The sequence below is a fragment of the Cibotium barometz genome, chromosome 8, assembly GCF_041138505.1.
Source record: "Cibotium barometz isolate CiBa-2024 chromosome 8, ASM4113850v1, whole genome shotgun sequence".
NCBI lineage: Eukaryota > Viridiplantae > Streptophyta > Polypodiopsida > Cyatheales > Cibotiaceae > Cibotium > Cibotium barometz.
In genome coordinates, this window is record NC_141053.1 from 27,634,578 (window position 1) to 27,648,717 (window position 14,140).

The following is a 14,140-nucleotide window of genomic DNA, read 5'->3' on the forward strand; positions in this document are numbered from 1 at the left end:
TTGAGACTTATCAGTTCATAGTAGCGGAGCTATGGCAAAATTTTTATAGAAATTACGCATAAAATAATTTCATTCAAAGCATAAAAAGAGGACTTCCTACCATATTCTAGGAACTATCATCCTAGATTAATTAAAAGAATATTATTATGCATGGAGATATGGATGTTTGCATGTAGATGTAGAGGTATGGATGTGAGTGTGAATGTGGAGGTGGATGTATGCATGGAGATGTGGATGTATGCATGTAGAAATAGATGTGTAGATGAGGATGTAAATGGAGATGTGGATGGATGCATGTAGATGTAGATGTGAATGGAGATGTGGATGTATACATGTAGATGTAGATGTATAGATGTAGATGTGGATGTGGAGGTGGATGGATGCATGTAGATGTAGATGTAGATGTATAGATGTAGATGGGAATGGAGATATGGATGTATGCATGTAGATGTAGATGTATAGATGTAGATGTGGATGTGGAGGTGGATGGATGCATGTAGATGTAGATGTATAGATGTAGATGTGAATGGAGATGTGGATGTATGCATGTAGATGTAGGTGTATAGATGTAGATGTGGATGTAGAGGTGGATGTATGCATGTAGATGTAGATGTATAGATGTGGATGTGAATGTGGAGGTGGATGTATGCATATAGATGTAGATGTATGGAGATGAATGTGAATGTGGATGTGTATGTATGCATAGAGATGTAGACGTATGCATGTAGATGTGAATGTACGCATATAGATGTGGATGTATGGATGTGAATATACGATATGTGATGTGAGGGAATCTGAAATGATGTGATGGGATGAGTATACATATAAATGGAATATGGAATAAGTAATGTAGATTGATGAGGGATAATGTGGAAAAATGAAAGTTAAAATAGAAATTGTATTGTAAACTGTTTGTAAATGCTGTTTGTAAATGATTGTTTTATGTCAGGAATGCTGGGGGGAGCATTTTGACCGTCTTGTGATTAAGGTCGTGATGGTAAAGTTGCAACTGTTGACGGGGAGTCAATGAAGGACGTCTCGCGTAGCAAGGTCGGCCGAGGTCTTGACTAGCCTCGGTGCGATTAAAATGGTGAGCTTCCGGTACGGTGGATGAGGGGCCAAGGAAGCGGCCTATGAGTGAAGCGCAAGGTCACCTGCAAAGGATCCTAGAGGGTGTTGACCATACGGTGCTCGGGCTCTGGGTCGCCTAGGATACCCACGCGTGCGTCGAGGAAGATATTGGAACAGAGTTGGAGTTGTTTTCTGAAATCGGGCATGGATCTGGTTGATTGACCTTGCTGGTCTTCAATGGATGAGTCCATGGCTCTTTATATGGATCTATTGGTTGATCTTGCTGATCTTCAACAAGAGTCCATCTTGATAAGTGATTATATTGCCGAGTATTAAGGGCTAGGAACTATTGAAACGGCCCCTGAGCGTTCTAGTTGCCAATGATGCCATAGATACTCTGATGAAGGAATGATGGAAAATTAAGAATCAATTGGATAAATTGGAAGATTGTGATCAGTGATACTATGGTTTTATTAAAGGATTGTCTTAAACTGGTTGAATCTGTGAAAAAGGCAATTTCATATTGGGTGTGTGAGTGGTGTGACTAGTTTTATTTTGCATGAACATCCGGCTAGGGGGCCTTGGAACTCTTTTCCTTGGTACCCGGGACAAAACCTAACCAAATTCTTAAGTGGATCCCATCACTACAGTGGTTGGGCGGTTGGCTAACCCATGGGATTGGATGGGGTTATCCGTAAATCGAGACTCAAACTTTTATTTTTACGATAGATAAAATAAATCCCGGACAGTAACTGTTCTATGGATAGGAATCAACGGCTGTGCCTCTTGAATGGGAAAAAAAGCGTTGATCCCAATGATCCAAGTGCAAGTTTCTTCCTTAATCTGACCATGTATCTTATAGATGAAATTGGATCAGCTCGATCAGAAATGTTCTTGACTACGTTAGAGTAAAAAGTTATCCAGGTGAAATCGCCCATGCTTTTCGGTAAAGGAAGTTTTTCCGGGTTCGGCTTTGGAACAACCGACGGATTAGTCTCTTATCCGGATATCCGTGGGTGAGGCCCCGAATGTGCGACCCCTGTCCCGCGTGAGAAGTGCTACTTCCGCTGCCAGTATCCTGAATCCGTTGCTCGGTGGGAACAGGGATCTTACAGTTGGTATCAGAGCATTTGGTTAATAAAGATCAACTGAGAAGATAAATATATCAAAAATTTATCAAGAAACACAAAAAGGTTATAATTGTGTGAGATAATTCATACAATTTGATATTCAAACTGAAACTCGTAAGTTGGTAATTGGGTCTTCAGATGGAAGTACCGCAATTATATAGAATCCCTGACTTGCTTGAGGCCTACATGATAGTATTTACCTTATAATTCCAAGGGCCGTGACTACCCGTATATACCGAGAGTATACTGCAACTCTTTACTGACAGTATATACGAGTAAATCTAAGACTTGAAATTATAAGCGTTAATGCTATCTAGATGATGATTTTGAATGTGATTAATATGATTTTAATTCTGTTTGAGAATTGATGAATTGATTTGGATTCTGATTGAAAATGCTGATTGGAAAATGTTGATTTCTAAAAATTAGTTGAAATATAATGAAACCTCAATGAGGGGGAATGGGATGAGTCCCTGTGATGATATTCATAACTAGAATGATGATAATGAATTCAGCAAATCACTATGAGGTTAGTGGGTTGTGCTGTTAGATTGCTACTGTTAATACTTGACCGGTAGATCAAGTTAAGGGATGTCAAATTGAGAACTTGCTTGACTGAAATTTCCGTGGAGGAATGTTCCGAATGAAACTTTTCGGTCTAATGGACCATTATCATGTTAAAGATATGAATGACATGATCTGAATGAATTGTTATTTAATGATGAGTTCTATATAAGGAATATTTATCCCAGTGTTCTGTTGGGTTGACCAGAATATAAGGAACCCTAGAATAAAATTGGATCTTAAGAAAAAGAGCTGTCCTCTACCTTGCGAGATGAGGACATCTCGCACTTTTTAAGTGGGGTAGAATGTTAGATTCCTCCCCAGCCTTCGAGGTATACAGGAGTAAGAATCTCCCTTCTGATCTCATAATTATTCCCTCTCTAAAATAAAAGAAAGTTTCTGTTTAAAAAAAGGAAGACCCTTTCCCTAGAATACTTCTCAGGAGTCCCACCTGTTTTAAAGATTTAGAACAATGAGTTCAGAAGTGAGAATCGGTGTTTTGGATACCAAGGTTTTGGTTTTCATTCGAGTACGGCCCAAAAGAAGTTCTTTATCTCTTGGGGAGTATAAGAAGTTATCCCCCAGATATTGTGACCCTTATATCTGAATTCAATGAAAGTAGGTGACTTAGCCTACAAGCTTCTTTTATATCCTCATCTTAAAATTCTTAATACCTTCTATAGAAAAATGTGTCAAACACAAATCATGGAAAGACGGTAAAACTTCAGTGGCAAGTTACCGTTGGCTTCTAGGTTACGCTAGCTCCTTCCTTTATATAAGTCGTAACTTTTACTTGTCGCTCACAGTAATCTTACTCCCATCAATCTCCTTTCTTTCTTAATCTCCTTCATGGCTTGGCAACAAGAACTAGTTTTATCCATGATGATTTCTCACCTTCAAGACGCAAGAGAGTCTGTGAAGAAAGACTTTATAGAACAGTATGAGCGCTCACTTTTTCCTCACCTAGGAACTTCTGTAGCGCAGACCAAATGGCGGACCTATCAAAACATAACTAGGGTAGCACCCTGGGGTCAGCAGCACTTTCGTAACAATGTCCGCTTGGCCATGGTTATTGAAGCTTTGGGTTTGGGTCCCTGATACTACTGTGTCATGAGATCAAGACATCTTGGGTTTTCTGAGCGGGTCTTCTTACTGGCGTGTTTTCTTCCTCATGAGAAGATATGCCTTTATCCCGTTTTTGGCTTGCCTCTCAGAGGTCCTTTTGTTAGATCACCTCATACCACTGAGATAGGTGCGGCAATAACCAGCAGAATCATTCCCATAGATGAGTTACCCTATACTTGTGCAGCTTGTGAGTGCTGCTTTTGTGACCATATGATGGACGGGCTTATGGAAGTGTAAAGAGTTCTTCTATCTTTACTGTATAAGTTCCGAGAATGAATAAAGTTTAAATCTTGTTCTTATCTTGCTTTCTTTAAGACTTTTCTTGGTGGTTAATCTTGATTAAAATTTTTCTCTAAGTCTCATATTCGTGCATCTTGCGAAATTATCCCAGTTTGCGAGATGAGGACATCTCGCATTTTTTAAGTGGGGTAGAATGTAAGATTCCTCCCCCAACCCTTTTTTGATGTCTAGTATCTTCCCCTGTAATCAATCTCTCTTCAGAAATATAAAGACCTTGTTTCTAACTGTTTTAGCCTAGAGAGAGAAAATTATTCTAGAGAGAGAAGTTTCCCTGAAACAGAAATTCAAAAAGGATTTTCCAATGTGCAATTGGAATTAATTGGAAATAGGTATAAAGAACCTTAGTCTAAGGGTCTAGATTTTCAGAAATTTTTGGATTATGGTCCAATTAAGGTTCCTATGGGCCAATAGCATCAATCCATGTGTAGGGAGGAGATAAATCCAAATTGTAAAAGAAGATACCCAAAAATGAGTAAATGCTCACATAAGATGAAGAGTTGAAAATGTACAAGGTTTATTAGTAAAAAACTATGAACAATAAAATTTTGACACATATGTAAGGAAGGAGAGTTCTTTAAAGAAGGTGCATATTTCACATAAGATGAAGAGTTGAAAATGTACAAGGGTTATTAGTAAAAAAACTATGAGCAATAAAATTTTGACACATATGTAAGGAAGGGGAGTTCTTTAAAGAAGGTGCATATTTCACATAAGATGAAGAGTTGAAAATGTACAAGGTTTATTAGTAAAAAAACTATGAGCAATAAAATTTTGACACCTATGTAAGGAAGGAGAGTTCTTTAAAGGAGGTGCATATTTCACATGCTTGAATGAGTTTTAAACTCAAAAATAATGTGATATTTTTATCTCTCATATCTCTTGAACCAAACCAAATCAAAATGGAACCAAATCGAATCAAAAAGTAACCAAACTAGGTCCAAATCTAGTCCAAATTCAACCAAACTGACTTGGAAAATTCTAGAATCAGTTTGTTTGGTTAGGAGCTCAATTTTTCCTATAAATAGAAGCCTTTCCTTGTTGAAAAAAATATAGTGTCTTATGCATTGTTACTCTACTCCACCTAAGCCAAGAACTATGAATTCTTTAATAATTCACTAGTTTTGACACTTCTCTCTTTCTTAAATCCCCATTGGTGGCTCCATCAACATACTAAACCAATTGATTGGTTGGGGGCCTCTACCGTGATCAAAGAATCAAGCAAATTATAAGATAAGTATAGTGAATTTTGATCTTTTCTATAATTTCTCAATGATTCTCTCTTCTCAACCCCTCTCAAGCTTGAGAAGCTTAATTGATATGGTTTTTGAAATGCTATTGAAGTTAATTAATTAATGATAGTAAAGAATTACATAAGATTCTATTTATATTTAATTCTAATGGTTTTTCTCTCTCTCACTTAAGAAATGGTCATACTCATGACCCTTTTCAATCCAAATGAAGCTTTTCATAAGGCTTTTCCTTAATCCAAGATTAAGCTATGCTTGAGGCCAAATTAATGGCTTTTTTCTATACTTTAAGTTTATGTTTATCGTCGATGATTCAATCCATTATGGATTGATGATCCAATTAGAGACCATTCTAATTATTTCCTTAATGATAAACCTTATCCCTTAGAAGAAATTGAGACTTATCAGTTCATAGTAGCGGAGCTATGGCAAAATTTTTATAGAAATTACGCATAAAATAATTTCATTCAAAGCATAAAAAGAGGACTTCCTACCATATTCTAGGAACTATCATCCTAGATTAATTAAAAGAATATTATTATGCATGGAGATATGGATGTTTGCATGTAGATGTAGAGGTATGGATGTGAGTGTGAATGTGGAGGTGGATGTATGCATGGAGATGTGGATGTATGCATGTAGAAATAGATGTGTAGATGAGGATGTAAATGGAGATGTGGATGGATGCATGTAGATGTAGATGTGAATGGAGATGTGGATGTATACATGTAGATGTAGATGTATAGATGTAGATGTGGATGTGGAGGTGGATGGATGCATGTAGATGTAGATGTAGATGTATAGATGTAGATGGGAATGGAGATATGGATGTATGCATGTAGATGTAGATGTATAGATGTAGATGTGGATGTGGAGGTGGATGGATGCATGTAGATGTAGATGTATAGATGTAGATGTGAATGGAGATGTGGATGTATGCATGTAGATGTAGGTGTATAGATGTAGATGTGGATGTAGAGGTGGATGTATGCATGTAGATGTAGATGTATAGATGTGGATGTGAATGTGGAGGTGGATGTATGCATATAGATGTAGATGTATGGAGATGAATGTGAATGTGGATGTGTATGTATGCATAGAGATGTAGACGTATGCATGTAGATGTGAATGTACGCATATAGATGTGGATGTATGGATGTGAATATACGATATGTGATGTGAGGGAATCTGAAATGATGTGATGGGATGAGTATACATATAAATGGAATATGGAAGAAGTAATGTAGATTGATGAGGGATAATGTGGAAAAATGAAAGTTAAAATAGAAATTGTATTGTAAACTGTTTGTAAATGCTGTTTGTAAATGATTGTTTTATGTCAGGAATGCTGGGGGGAGCATTTTGACCGTCTTGTGATTAAGGTCGTGATGGTAAAGTTGCAACTGTTGACGGGGAGTCAATGAAGGACGTCTCGCGTAGCAAGGTCGGCCGAGGTCTTGACCAGCCTCGGTGCGATTAAAATGGTGAGCTTCCGGTACGGTGGATGAGGGGCCAAGGAAGCGGCCTATGAGTGAAGCGCAAGGTCACCTGCAAAGGATCCTAGAGGGTGTTGACCATACGGTGCTCGGGCTCTGGGTCGCCTAGGATACCCACGCGTGCGTCGAGGAAGATATTGGAACAGAGTTGGAGTTGTTTTCTGAAATCGGGCATGGATCTGGTTGATTGACCTTGCTGGTCTTCAATGGATGAGTCCATGGCTCTTTATATGGATCTATTGGTTGATCTTGCTGATCTTCAACGAGAGTCCATCTTGATAAGTGATTATATTGCCGAGTATTAAGGGCTAGGAACTATTGAAACGGCCCCTGAGCGTTCTAGTTGCCAATGATGCCATAGATACTCTGATGAAGGAATGATGGAAAATTAAGAATCAATTGGATAAATTGGAAGATTGTGATCAGTGATACTATGGTTTTATTAAAGGATTGTTTTAAACTGGTTGAATCTGTGAAAAAGGCAATTTCATATTGGGTGTGTGAGTGGTGTGACTAGTTTTATTTTGCATGAACATCCGGCTAGGGGGCCTTGGAACTCTTTTCCTTGGTACCCGGGACAAAACCTAACCAAATTCTTAAGTGGATCCCATCACTACAGTGGTTGGGCGGTTGGCTAACCCATGGGATTGGATGGGGTTATCCGTAAATCGAGACTCAAACTTTTGTTTTTACGATAGATAAAATAAATCCCGGACAGTAACTGTTCTATGGATAGGAATCAACGGCTGTGCCTCTTGAATGGGGAAAAAAACGTTGATCCCAATGATCCAAGTGCAAGTTTCTTCCTTAATCTGACCATGTATCTTATAGATGAAATTGGATCAGCTCGATCAGAAATGTTCTTGACTACGTTAGAGTAAAAAGTTATCCAGGTGAAATCGCCCGTGCTTTCCGGTAAAGGAAGTTTTTTCGGGTTCGGCTTTGGAACAACCGACGGATTAGTCTCTTATCCGGATATCCGTGGGTGAGGCCCCGAATGTGCGACCCCTGTCCCGCGTGAGAAGTGCTACTTCCGCTGCCAGTATCCTGAATCCGTTGCTCGGTGGGAACAGGGATCTTACAGTTGGTATCAGAGCATTTGGTTAATAAAGATCAACTGAGAAGATAAATATATCAAAAATTTATCAAGAAACACAAAAAGGTTATAATTGTGTGAGATAATTCATACAATTTGATATTCAAACTGAAACTCGTAATTTGGTAATTGGGTCTTCAGATGGAAGTACCGCAATTATATAGAATCCCTGACTTGCTTGAGGCCTACATGATAGTATTTACCTTATAATTCCAAGGGCCGTGACTACCCGTATATACCGAGAGTATACTGCAACTCTTTACTGACAGTATATACGAGTAAATCTAAGACTTGAAATTATAAGCGTTAATGCTATCTAGATGATGATTTTGAATGTGATTAATATGATTTTAATTCTGTTTGAGAATTGATGAATTGATTTGGATTCTGATTGAAAATGCTGATTGGAAAATGTTGATTTCTAAAAATTAGTTGAAATATAATGAAACCTCAATGAGGGGGAATGGGACGAGTCCCTGTGATGATATTCATAACTAGAATGATGATAATGAATTCAGCAAATCACTATGAGGTTAGTGGGTTGTGCTGTTAGATTGCTACTGTTAATACTTGACCGGTAGATCAAGTTAAGGGATGTCAAATTGAGAACTTGCTTGACTGAAATTTCCGTGGAGGAATGTTCCGAATGAAACTTTTCGGTCTAATGGACCATTATCATGTTAAAGATATGAATGACATGATCTGAATGAATTGTTATTTAATGATGAGTTCTATATAAGGGATATTTATCCCAGTGTTCTGTTGGGTTGACCAGAATATAAGGAACCCTAGAATAAAATTGGATCTTAAGAAAAAGAGCTGTCCTCTACCTTGCGAGATGAGGACATCTCACACTTTTTAAGTGGGGTAGAATGTTAGATTCCTCCCCAGCCTTCGAGGTATACAGGAGTAAGAATCTCCCTTCTGATCTCATAATTATTCCCTCTCTAAAATAAAAGAAAGTTTCTGTTTAAAAAAAGGAAGACCCTTTCCCTAGAATACTTCTCAGGAGTCCCACCTGTTTTAAAGATTTAGAACAATGAGTTCAGAAGTGAGAATCGGTGTTTTGGATACCAAGGTTTTGGTTTTCATTCGAGTACGGCCCAAAAGAAGTTCTTTATCTCTTGGGGAGTATAAGAAGTTATCCCCCAGATATTGTGACCCTTATATCTGAATTCAATGAAAGTAGGTGACTTAGCCTACAAGCTTCTTTTATATCCTCATCTTAAAATTCTTAATACCTTCTATAGAAAAATGTGTCAAACACAAATCATGGAAAGACGGTAAAACTTCAGTGGCAAGTTACCGTTGGCTTCTAGGTTACGCTAGCTCCTTCCTTTATATAAGTCGTAACTTTTACTTGTCGCTCACAGTAATCTTACTCCCATCAATCTCCTTTCTTTCTTAATCTCCTTCATGGCTTGGCAACAAGAACTAGTTTTATCCATGATGATTTCTCACCTTCAAGACGCAAGAGAGTCTGTGAAGAAAGACTTTATAGAACAGTATGAGCGCTCACTTTTTCCTCACCTAGGAACTTCTGTAGCGCAGACCAAATGGCGGACCTATCAAAACATAACTAGGGTAGCACCCTGGGGTCAGCAGCACTTTCGTAACAATGTCCGCTTGGCCATGGTTATTGAAGCTTTGGGTTTGGGTCCCTGATACTACTGTGTCATGAGATCAAGACATCTTGGGTTTTCTGAGCGGGTCTTCTTACTGGCGTGTTTTCTTCCTCATGAGAAGATATGCCTTTATCCCGTTTTTGGCTTGCCTCTCAGAGGTCCTTTTGTTAGATCACCTCATACCACTGAGATAGGTGCGGCAATAACCAGCAGAATCATTCCCATAGATGAGTTACCCTATACTTGTGCAGCTTGTGAGTGCTGCTTTTGTGACCATATGATGGACGGGCTTATGGAAGTGTAAAGAGTTCTTCTATCTTTACTGTATAAGTTCCGAGAATGAATAAAGTTTAAATCTTGTTCTTATCTTGCTTTCTTTAAGACTTTTCTTGGTGGTTAATCTTGATTAAAATTTTTCTCTAAGTCTCATATTCGTGCATCTTGCGAAATTATCCCAGTTTGCGAGATGAGGACATCTCGCATTTTTTAAGTGGGGTAGAATGTAAGATTCCTCCCCCAACCCTTTTTTGATGTCTAGTATCTTCCCCTGTAATCAATCTCTCTTCAGAAATATAAAGACCTTGTTTCTAACTGTTTTAGCCTAGAGAGAGAAAATTATTCTAGAGAGAGAATATTCAGATTATGAATATTTTTGGATAGAAAAATAACTCATCTTATTAAAATAAGTTCCCCTGAAACAGAAATTCAAAAAGGATTTTCCAATGTGCAATTGGAATTAATTGGAAATAGGTATAAAGAACCTTAGTCTAAGGGTCTAGATTTTCAGAAATTTTTGGATTATGGTCCAATTAAGGTTCCTATGGGCCAATAGCATCAATCCATGTGTAGGGAGGAGATAAATCCAAATTGTAAAAGAAGATACCCAAAAATGAGTAAATGCTCACATAAGATGAAGAGTTGAAAATGTACAAGGTTTATTAGTAAAAAACTATGAACAATAAAATTTTGACACATATGTAAGGAAGGAGAGTTCTTTAAAGAAGGTGCATATTTCACATAAGATGAAGAGTTGAAAATGTACAAGGGTTATTAGTAAAAAAACTATGAGCAATAAAATTTTGACACATATGTAAGGAAGGGGAGTTCTTTAAAGAAGGTGCATATTTCACATAAGATGAAGAGTTGAAAATGTACAAGGTTTATTAGTAAAAAAACTATGAGCAATAAAATTTTGACACCTATGTAAGGAAGGAGAGTTCTTTAAAGGAGGTGCATATTTCACATGCTTGAATGAGTTTTAAACTCAAAAATAATGTGATATTTTTATCTCTCATATCTCTTGAACCAAACCAAATCAAAATGGAACCAAATCGAATCAAAAAGTAACCAAACTAGGTCCAAATCTAGTCCAAATTCAACCAAACTGACTTGGAAAATTCTAGAATCAGTTTGTTTGGTTAGGAGCTCAATTTTTCCTATAAATAGAAGCCTTTCCTTGTTGAAAAAAATATAGTGTCTTATGCATTATTACTCTACTCCACCTAAGCCAAGAACTATGAATTCTTTAATAATTCACTAGTTTTGACACTTCTCTCTTTCTTAAATCCCCATTGGTGGCTCCATCAACATACTAAACCAATTGATTGGTTGGGGGCCTCTACCGTGATCAAAGAATCAAGCAAATTATAAGATAAGTATAGTGAATTTTGATCTTTTCTATAATTTCTCAATGATTCTCTCTTCTCAACCCCTCTCAAGCTTGAGAAGCTTAATTGATATGGTTTTTGAAATGCTATTGAAGTTAATTAATTAATGATAGTAAAGAATTACATAAGATTCTATTTATATTTAATTCTAATGGTTTTTCTCTCTCTCACTTAAGAAATGGTCATACTCATGACCCTTTTCAATCCAAATGAAGCTTTTCATAAGGCTTTTCCTTAATCCAAGATTAAGCTATGCTTGAGGCCAAATTAATGGCTTTTTTCTATACTTTTAGTTTATGTTTATCGTCGATGATTCAATCCATTATGGATTGATGATCCAATTAGAGACCATTCTAATTATTTCCTTAATGATAAACCTTATCCCTTAGAAGAAATTGAGACTTATCAGTTCATAGTAGCGGAGCTATGGCAAAATTTTTATAGAAATTACGCATAAAATAATTTCATTCAAAGCATAAAAAGAGGACTTCCTACCATATTCTAGGAACTATCATCCTAGATTAATTAAAAGAATATTATTATGCATGGAGATATGGATGTTTGCATGTAGATGTAGAGGTATGGATGTGAGTGTGAATGTGGAGGTGGATGTATGCATGGAGATGTGGATGTATGCATGTAGAAATAGATGTGTAGATGAGGATGTAAATGGAGATGTGGATGGATGCATGTAGATGTAGATGTGAATGGAGATGTGGATGTATACATGTAGATGTAGATGTATAGATGTAGATGTGGATGTGGAGGTGGATGGATGCATGTAGATGTAGATGTAGATGTATAGATGTAGATGGGAATGGAGATATGGATGTATGCATGTAGATGTAGATGTATAGATGTAGATGTGGATGTGGAGGTGGATGGATGCATGTAGATGTAGATGTATAGATGTAGATGTGAATGGAGATGTGGATGTATGCATGTAGATGTAGGTGTATAGATGTAGATGTGGATGTAGAGGTGGATGTATGCATGTAGATGTAGATGTATAGATGTGGATGTGAATGTGGAGGTGGATGTATGCATATAGATGTAGATGTATGGAGATGAATGTGAATGTGGATGTGTATGTATGCATAGAGATGTAGACGTATGCATGTAGATGTGAATGTACGCATATAGATGTGGATGTATGGATGTGAATATACGATATGTGATGTGAGGGAATCTGAAATGATGTGATGGAATGAGTATACATATAAATGGAATATGGAATAAGTAATGTAGATTGATGAGGGATAATGTGGAAAAATGAAAGTTAAAATAGAAATTGTATTGTAAACTGTTTGTAAATGCTGTTTGTAAATGATTGTTTTATGTCAGGAATGCTGGGGGGAGCATTTTGACCGTCTTGTGATTAAGGTCGTGATGGTAAAGTTGCAACTGTTGACGGGGAGTCAATGAAGGACGTCTCGCGTAGCAAGGTCGGCCGAGGTCTTGACCAGCCTCGGTGCGATTAAAATGGTGAGCTTTCGGTACGGTGGATGAGGGGCCAAGGAAGCGGCCTATGAGTGAAGCGCTAGGTCACCTGCGAAGGATCCTAGAGGGTGTTGACCATACGGTGCTCGGGCTCTGGGTCGCCTAGGATACCCACGCGTGCGTCGAGGAAGATATTGGAACAGAGTTGGAGTTGTTTTCTGAAATCGGGCATGGATCTGGTTGATTGACCTTGCTGGTCTTCAATGGATGAGTCCATGGCTCTTTATATGGATCTATTGGTTGATCTTGCTGATCTTCAACGAGAGTCCATCTTGATAAGTGATTATATTGCCGAGTATTAAGGGCTAGGAACTATTGAAACGGCCCCTGAGCGTTCTAGTTGCCAATGATGCCATAGATACTCTGATGAAGGAATGATGGAAAATTAAGAATCAATTGGATAAATTGGAAGATTGTGATCAGTGATACTATGGTTTTATTAAAGGATTGTTTTAAACTGGTTGAATCTGTGAAAAAGGCAATTTCATATTGGGTGTGTGAGTGGTGTGACTAGTTTTATTTTGCATGAACATCCGGCTAGGGGGCCTTGGAACTCTTTTCCTTGGTACCCGGGACAAAACCTAACCAAATTCTTAAGTGGATCCCATCACTACAGTGGTTGGGCGGTTGGCTAACCCATGGGATTGGATGGGGTTATCCGTAAATCGAGACTCAAACTTTTGTTTTTACGATAGATAAAATAAATCCCGGACAGTAACTGTTCTATGGATAGGAATCAACGGCTGTGCCTCTTGAATGGGGAAAAAAACATTGATCCCAATGATCCAAGTGCAAGTTTCTTCCTTAATCTGACCATGTATCTTATAGATGAAATTGGATCAGCTCGATCAGAAATGTTCTTGACTACGTTAGAGTAAAAAGTTATCCAGGTGAAATCGCCCGTGCTTTCCGGTAAAGGAAGTTTTTCCGGGTTCGGCTTTGGAACAACCGACGGATTAGTCTCTTATCCGGATATCCGTGGGTGAGGCCCCGAATGTGCGACCCCTGTCCCGCGTGAGAAGTGCTACTTCCGCTGCCAGTATCCTGAATCCGTTGCTCGGTGGGAACAGGGATCTTACAGTTGGTATCAGAGCATTTGGTTAATAAAGATCAACTGAGAAGATAAATATATCAAAAATTTATCAAGAAACACAAAAAGGTTATAATTGTGTGAGATAATTCATACAATTTGATATTCAAACTGAAACTCGTAATTTGGTAATTGGGTCTTCAGATGGAAGTACCGCAATTATATAGAATCCCTGACTTGCTTGAGGCCTACATGATAGTATTTACCTTATAATTCCAAGGGCCGTGAC